The sequence below is a fragment of the Triticum dicoccoides genome, chromosome 7B, assembly GCF_002162155.2.
Source record: "Triticum dicoccoides isolate Atlit2015 ecotype Zavitan chromosome 7B, WEW_v2.0, whole genome shotgun sequence".
In the NCBI taxonomy this organism is placed as follows: domain Eukaryota; kingdom Viridiplantae; phylum Streptophyta; class Magnoliopsida; order Poales; family Poaceae; genus Triticum; species Triticum dicoccoides.
The window spans coordinates 204,776,952-204,786,460 of NC_041393.1; positions in this window are offsets into that span (position 1 = coordinate 204,776,952).

A 9,509-nucleotide genomic window follows, 5' to 3' on the forward strand; every position below is an offset into this window, starting at 1 on the left:
GACATTCTTGACATTTTCTCTGAAAGGAACCAAGTTGATGATAGAGATAAGATTAGGATGGAGGAGATTAAAAAAGAACTTGCAAAAATCTAAAGCAAGGAGGAAACTACTTTATGGCAGCGCTCCACAGACCGCCGAATAATTGATGGGGACAAGAATAATGCATATTTTCATGCTCTAGCCAACCATAGACATAGGAAAAACCATTTATCTGAATTAATTGGAGAAAATGGTCCTGTTTACACTACCCAGGAAATGTTAGGTGTGGCTACTAACTATTACAAAAACCTATTTGGTTTTGAAAGTAAACATAACATCTGTCTTGGTCCTTCCTTTTGGGAGGAGAGTGAGATGGTTACTCAGGAAGAAAATGATCACTTGCAAAAAAACTTTTCTGAGGAGATTAAAGAGGCGATTTTTGGATCTTATGCCCATGGTGCCCCTGGTCCGGATGGGCTATCATTTCTGTTTTACCAAACCTTTTGGGAGGTGATTAAAACTGACTTTATGGTGTTGGTTAGAGACTTTGAAGAGGGTAAACTAGATATGCAACGTTTGAACTTTGCCCTGATTGTTCTCATTCCCAAAGAACCTGATGCCAGGGAGATGAAGAAGTTCAGACCTATTAGTCTGAGTAATTGTGGGATTAAGATTTTTTCTAAAGCCATGACCAATAGGGTTTCCCCCGTCGGTCGTAGATTGATTTCCTCTAACCAAACTGCTTTCATTAAGGGGAGATGCATCTTGGAGAGTGTGGTTATGGCTCATGAAGTGATCCACGAGATTAAAAAATCAGGCTCTCAAGGTTTAGTCCTTAAGCTAGACTATGAGAAAGCATATGATAGAGTTAGTTGGGATTTCCTCTTTGATATGCTTCATTCGAGAGGTTTTGGTCCAAAATGGATTGCTTGGATAAAAAGTACTCTTATCCACAACACTTTTAGTGTGAGGATTAATGACACTACTGGACCCTACTTTGTAGGGGGAAAAGGTCTCAAACAGGGGGATCCGCACTCCCCTCTGTTGTTTAACTTGGTTGCTGATGTTTTTACAAAATGCTTAAAAAAGACACTTCCCAAAACTTAATTTCTAGGCTTCTGCCCCATGTGATCCCTGGAGGTGTGGTCAGTCTGCAATATGCAGATGACACTATACTCTTCTTGGAAAACTTTGCTCACAAAGCAAGGAATTTTAAATGGCTTCTGTCACGTTTTGAAAACCTATCTGGGATGAAAACTAACTTTCACAAGAGTGATCTGATGACTATCAATGTAGAGGATGCGAATGCTAAGGAGTTTGCATAGATTTTCTGTTGTAAAAAGGCTGATTCCCTATAAAATAACTGGGAGTTCCTCTACAGTATGTTAAACTAAAAAGAGAAGATCTCCAACCTATTATTGATAGAATCATTAAAGGCATTTCTGGCAGGCTGGGGAGATATCTTACTTATAAAGGGAAAATTATTTTGTTGTGTGCTTGTGTGGTTAGCATTCCTGTTTATTTGATGTCTGTGATTAAATTTCCTAAATGGGCAATCAATGTCATTAACTCTCAAATGGCTCATTTCTTTTGGGGGAACTTGGGAGATCAACACAAATACCACCTGGCCAATTGGGGCTTAATTACTAGGAAGAATGAATTTAGAGGCTTGGGGGTTCCCAACATAAAAGAATATAATATGGCCTTGTTAGCTTCCTGGGGTAAAAGATTCTTTCACAATCCTGATTCAGACTGGACTAAACTCATCTTGTATAAATACAGAGTAAACTCTCCCAATCTCCTCTGGGCTAAAAGTGAAGGGGTCTCTACCTTTTGGAAGAGCATTACTTGGGCCATGGCAGCAGCAAAAACCTTTTATAGATGGAGATTGGGAGATGGAGAACTCATTAGCTTTTGGCATGATGTTTGGGCGGGGGATTGTTCCCTTAAAGTATAATTTTGGGATCTGTTTAGTATCTGTAATCAGACTGATAGTACAGTGGCCCAGGTGTGGGATGGAAATGAGTTAAAATTGACGTTTAGAAGATGTGTTTATCGCTTGGGTATGGACTGCTGGGATCAACTTGTCTGTGTGGTCAAACAACATCCTCTTCTGGATGGTGTGGATACCCCAATTTGGGGCTTAGAAGCTAATGGGCTATTCTCAGTAAAATCCTTCTACAAACAAATTAACTTTGGTGGGATAGCTTCTGCTATCAGGGATAAAATGTGGAAAATCTTATGTCCACAGAACATTCATATTTTCCTATGGTTGTGTGTTCACAATAAGGTACTTACTAGAGATAATCTTGCTAAAAGAAGAGAAGTTGAGGATCCTTCCTGCCTATTCTGCTCTGATAATGAAACTGTTCAACACTTGTTGTTTGATTGTGTGGTAGCCCAACAAGTTTGGCATTTTTTTCAGATTTCTTTTGTATTGATAAAATAGCTAGCTTTGAAAATATATCGTCCTTCTGGCAAATGCATAAGGAAAATGTTGTTCTGAATTTGGTGACAACTACTACCTTATGGAGCTTGTGGAGACTGAAAATGAGTTTTGCTTTCAGGGGCGTGATGACCCACAAGTGTAGGGGATCTATCATAGTCCTTTCAATAAGTAAGAGTGATGAACCCAACGAGGAGCAGAAGGAAATGACAAGCGGTTTTCAGTAAGGTATTCTCTACAAGCACTCAAATTATCGGTAATAGATAGTTTTGTGATAAGGTAATTCGTAACGAGTAACAAGTAACAAAAGTAAATAAGGTGCAGCAAGGTGGCCCAATCCTTTTTGTAGCAAAGGACAAGCCTGGGCAAATTCTTATATGAAGGAAAACGCTCCCGAGGACACATGGAAATTATCGTCAAGCTAGTTTTCATGCTCATATGATTTGCGTTCATTACTTTGATAATTTGATATGTGGGTGGACCGGTGCTTGGGTACTGCCCTTTCTTAGACAAGCATCCCACTTATGATTAACCCCTATTGCAAGCATCCGCAACTACAAAAGAAGTATTAAGGTAAACCTAACCATAGCATGAAACATATGGATCCAAATCAGCCCCTTACGAAGCAACGCATAAACTAGGGTTTAAGCTTATTTCACTCTAGCAACCCATAATCTACTTATTACTTCCCAATGCCTTCCTCTAGGCCCAAAAAATGGTGAAGTGTCATGTAGTTGACGTTCACATAACACAACTAGAGGAGAGACAACATATATCTCATCAAAATATCGGACGAATACCAAATTCACATGACTACTTATAGCGAGACTTCTCCCATGTCCTCAGGAACAAACATAACTACTCACAAATCATATTCATGGTCATAATCAGAGGGGTATTAATATGCATAAAGGATCTGAGCACATGATCTTCCACCGAATAAAACAACTAGCATCAACTACAAGGAGTAATTAACACTACTAGCAACAAACATGTACCAATCTGAGGTTTTGGGACAAAGATTGGATATAAGAGATGAACTAGGGTTTGAGAGGATATGGTGCTAGTGAAGATGTTGATGGAGATTGACCCCCTCCCGATGATAGGATCGATGGTGACGACGATGGTGATGATTTCCCCCTCCCGGAGGGATGTTTCCTCGGCAGAACAGCTCCGCCGGAGCCCTAGATTGGTTCCGCCAAGGTTCCGCCTCGTGGTGGCGGTGTTTCGTCCCGAGAGCTTGCTTATGATTTTTTCCAGGGTAAAAGACTTCATATAGCAGAAGATGGTCACCAGAGGACTGCCAGGGGGCCCACGAGGCAGGGGGTGCACCCAGGGAGGTAGGGCGCGTCCCCCACCCTCGTGGCCAGGGTGTGGCCCCCCTCTGGTGCTTTCTTCACTCAATATTTTTTATTAATTCCAAAAATAACTTCAGTGGAGTTTTAGGACTTTTGGAGTTGTGCAGAATAGGTCTCTAATATTTGCTCCTTTTCCAGCCTAGAATTCCAGCTGCCGACATTCTCCCTTTCATGTAAACCTTGTAAAATAAGAGAGAATATGCATAAGTATTGTGACATAATGTGTAATAACAGCCCATAATGCAATAAATATCTATATAAAACATGATACAAAATGGACGTATCAACTCCCCCAAGCCTAGACCTCGCTTGTCCTCAAGCGGAAGCCGATAACGAAAAATATGTCCACATGTTTAGAGATAGAGGTGTCGATAAAATAAAATACGAACATGAGGGCATCATGATCATTCTTATAACAACAACGCGTATATATATATATATATATATATATATTGTCATATGATTTCTTAGGCTCAAGTAATAATCTATCCACAATGTCAAGTATGAATAAGAAACTTCATTGAAAACTAACAAACTATAATCTCGGTCATTGAAGCAATTGCAATTTATCATAACATCGGAAAGAGTCAATATAAGAGCTTTTCAGCAAGTCCACATACTCAACTATCATTTAGTCTTTCACAATTGCTAACACTCACGCAATACTTATGGGTATGGAGTTTTAACCGGACACAGAGAAAGATAGGGGCTTATAGTGTTGCCTCCCAACCTTTTACCTCAAGGGTAATGTCAACAATAATAGTTCATGCTAACTTACATCCAATTGGATATATATATCAGGATCTTTCCAACACAAGGTGCTTGCCAAAGGATAAAATATAAAAAGGAAAGGTGAAGATCACCATGACTCTTGCATAATGTATAAGACAAGAATAAAAGATAGGCCCTTCGCAGAGGGAAGCAGAGGTTGTCATGTGCTTTTATGGTTGGATGCACAAAATCTTAATGCAAAAGAATGTCACTTTATATTGTCACTTGTGATATGGACCTTTATTATGCAGGCCGTTGCTTTTATTGCTTCCATATCACAAGATCGTATAAAGCTTATTTTCTCCACACTAATAAGTCATACATATTTAGAGAGCAATTTTTATTGCATGCAACATGACAACTTACTTGAAGGATCTTACTCAATCCATAGGTAGATATGGTGGACTCTCATGGCAAAACTGGGTTTAAGGATATTTGGAAGCACAAGTAGTATCTCTACTTGGTGCAAAGAATTTGGCCTGCATGAGGGGGAAAGGCAAGCTCAACATGTTGGATGATCAATGACAATATACTTTATTTTGTATATAAGAAAACATAACCCATTAGGCTGTCTTCCTTGTCCAACATCAACTCTTTAGCATGTCATATATTAATGAGTGCTCACAATCATAAAAGATGTCCAAGATAGTATATTTATATGTAAAAACCTCTCTTTCTTATTACTTCCTATTAATTGCAACGATGACAAAAACTATGTTTGCCAACTCTCAACAACTTTTATTCATCATACTCTCAATATGTGAAGTCAGCCAAATATGATCTCTTTGTTTCTTTTTATTCTTTCTTTTCCTTTTATTCCCTCAAGATCATAGCAAGATAGCAAAGCCCTCGACTCAACACTAATCTTTATTATATATAGCTCACGGGCTCGATTACATAGAGGAATCATAAAAGCAAAACTCAAAACTAAATCATACTAAAGCTTTATTCTACCAGAACAAGATATTACCAAAAGGATCAAACTAAGAAAAATGGTAAAGATAGGAGTGTGACGGTGATACGATACTGGGGCACCTCCCCCAAGCTTGGCAGTTTCCAAGGGGAGTGCCCATACCCATGTGATTATGTCTCTTTCTTCGGAGGTGGTGGTGTGATATTCTTGGCGATGATGCCCCTCAAGATACGATTCTCCTCCTCGAGCTTATTGAATTGATGCTTGAGGTCCATTATTTCCTTATGGAGCTTACCGGCGACGGCTAAAGCTCCTTTCACCCATGGATGTTGCATAGCTGCTGGAGAACAAGTGACACTCTTTTTCATATTTTCATAAGAAAGAAATCTAACATTGGAAAAGATGGCCGAGTTTGGAATAGTTGAGCTCTGTAGTTCCCCCATCATGAATCCGGCTTGGAAACGAGAAGTAACTTCTTGATCCTCCTCCATGGCATCTATCCTTTTCAAGTCGGCCTACATCTCCTCCTCCGTTGATGGCCCAAAGTGATAGGCATCGCTGTTTGCTCCTGGACCTGGTGTCGGATAAGACACCCGACTCTCCCTGACTGACTCTTGAGAAGACATCTTGCTCTAAATCTGCTGCAGAAACAACTCAAAACAAAAACAGAGGATTTCGTCGTGGTACGGTGGTCAAAACTATCGGGAGATTATATAATTAAATTTTACCGACCAAAATAAGTATCGTGCAAGAAAACAGAGTCTGGAGAGCACACAAGGTGCCCACGAGGCAGGGGGCGCGCCCAGGGGGGTAGGGCGCGCCCTCCACACTCGTGGACGCCTCGTGTCCTTCCCAGACTACTTTTTATTTTCCTATTTTCTTAAATATTCCAAAACAGAGAAAAAAATGATATTAGACCAGTTTTGGAGTCGCTTTACTTACCGTACCATATACCTATTCCTTTTCGGAGTCTGAAACGTTCTGGAAAGTGTCCCTTATGTATTCCTCCGGGGTCACGGTTTCAATAACATTAGTTTCAACATTTATTGGATTGCCTGATGAGGGAGTCCTGGATTAGCGGGTGTCCAGATGGCCGGACTATGGCCTTTGGCCAGACTCCCAGACTATGAAGATACAAGATTGAACACTTCGTCCCGTGTCCGGATAGGACTTTCCTTGGCGTGGAAGGCAAGCTTGGCGATTTGATATGAAGATCTCCTCCCATTGTAACCGACTCTGTGTAACCCTACCCTCTCCGGTGTCTATATAAACCGGAGAGTTTTAGTCCGTAGGACGAACAACAATCATACCATAGGCTAGCTTCTAGGGTTTAGCCTCTCTGATCTCGTGGTAGATCAACTCTTGTACTACCCATATCATCAATATCAATCAAGCAGGAGTAGGGTTTTACCTCCATCGAGAGGGCCCGAACGTGGGTAAAAACATCGTGTCCCTTGTCTCCTGTTACCATCCGCCTAGACGCACAGTTTGGGACCCCCTACCCGAGATCCGCCGGTTTTGACACCGACATTGGTGCTTTCATTGAGAGTTCCTCTGTGTCGTCACCTTTAGGCCCGATGGCTTCTTCGATCATCAACCACGACGCGGTCCAGGGTGAGAGTTTTCTCCCCGGACAGATCTTCGTATTCGGCGGCTTCGCACTGCGGGCCAATTCTCTTGGCCATCTGGAGCAGATAGAAAGCTACGCCCCTGGCCATCAGGTCAGATGTGGAAGCTTAAACTACACGGCCGATATCTGCGGGGACTTGATCTTTGATGGATTCGAGCCACGGCCGAGCGCGCCGCACTGTCATGAGGGGCACGATCTAGCTCTACCGCCGGACAGCGCCCAGAGCGCCGCTCAGGCGTCCGCTCCGACCATTAGCTTGGAGGTGACTGCGCCAGTCGGGGACGGACGGTTGGACGCCGCCCCAGGAACCGCAATCTCTATGGCGATCGAGCCGAATACCAGCCTAGTCCTTTGTGAGGCCTGTGACTCCAAGGTGCCGGACTCCGTTCCGGACTCCGGATCTTCCACACCCCTTCCGATCGAACCCAATTGGGCTCCGATCATGGAGTTCACCGCCGCGAACGTCTTTCAGCACTCGCCCTTCGGCGACATCCTGAATTCACTAAAGTCTCTCTCCTTGTCAGGAGAGCCCTGATCGGACTATGGTCAGCAAGGTTGGGATGAGGACGACGAAGAAACCACCCACTTTGTAGCCACTGTCGACGATCTAACCGACATGCTCGACTTTGACTCCGAAGACATCGACGGTATGGACGCCGATGAAGGAGACGACCAAGAACCAGCACCTATAGGGCACTGGAAAGCCACCTCGTCATATGACATATACATGGTGGACACCCCTAAAGCAGGGAATGGCGATGAAAAAACGGAGGACGACCCCTCCAAGAAGCAACCTAAGCGCCGACGTCAGCGGCGCCATTCTAAATCCTGCCAAAGCAAAAATGGCGAGTCCGGCACTGGAGACAACAACACCCCGGACAGTGCCGAAGACAGCCCCCTCCAGCAGGATTCAGCGCAGGAGGACGGAGAAGCCAGCCCTCATGAGAGAGCGGCAGACAGGGAGGTCGAGGACGACAATTATATGCCTCCCTCCGAAGACGAGGCAAGCCTCGACGACGACGAATTTGTCGTGCCAGAGGAACCCGTCGAACAAGAGCGTTTCAAACACAGGCTTATGGCCACAGCAAGCAGCCTCAAGAAAAAACAGCAGCTTCTCAGAGCTGACCAAGATTTGCTAGCCAGCAGATGGACAGAAGTCTTGGCGGCCGAAGAGTATAAACTTGAACGCCCCTCCAAGAGCTACCCAAAGCGCAGGCTGCTACCCCAACTAGAGGAGGAAGCAACTAAAGCTACATCACCAGCATATGATGTGCCCGATCGGCCACCCCGTGGCCGCAATAGAGAGGCCTTTCGGCCCTCAACTCAAGCCGCACGCCGGTGCCGCTCAAAAAATACCAGTGCACGGGGAAACACAACAGACCTGCAAGACATATTGGAGGATAAGGCAGGGCAAACAAGATAGATCTACGGATCGCGTGGGCGCCCCACGTCACGCGACGATAACCGTCACGCTGGATATGATAAATACGACCAGGCCGAACACAATAGACAAAGCTCATCCGAGCTACTTCACGATATAGGCCAGTACAGGGGCGCCGCACACCCACTATGCTTCACAAACTAAGTAATGGATCATCAAATCCCCGAGGGTTTCAAACCCGTAAACATTGAATCATACGATGGCACAACAGATCCTGCGGTATGGATCGAGGATTATCTCCTTCATATCCACATGGCTCGTGGTGATGATCTACACGCCATCAAATATCTCCCGCTCAAGCTTAAAGGACCAGCTCGGCATTGGCTTAATAGCCTGCCAGCAGAGTCAATTAGTTGCTGGGAGGACCTGGAATCGGCATTCCTTGACAACTTCCAGGGCACTTATGTGCGACCACCAGACGCCGATGACCTAAGCCACATAATCCAGCAGCCAGAAGAATCGGCCAGACAACTCTGGACACGATTCCTAACCAAGAAAAATCAAATAGTCGACTGTCCGGACGCAGAGGCTCTTGCAGCCTTCAGGCACAACATCCTAGACGAATGGTTTGCGCGGCACCTAGGACAGGAAAAGCCGAAATCTATGGCAGCCCTCACGACACTCATGACCCGCTTTTGCACGGGAGAAGACGGCTGGCTAGCTCGTAGCAATAACATAACCAAGAGCCCTGGCAACTCGGATACCAAGGACAACAATGGCAGGTCACGTCGGAACAAGCACAAGCGCCGCATTAACAGCGACAATACTGAGGATACGGCAGTTAATGCCGGATTCAAAGGCTCTAAACCCGGTCAGCGGAATAAGCCATTCAAAAGAAACCCTCCGGGCCCATCCAGTCTAGACCGGATACTCGATCGCTCGTGCCAAATACATGGCACCCCCGAACAACCAGCCAATCACACCAACAGGGCTTGTTGGGTGTTCAAGCAGGCAGGCAAGTTAAGTGCCGA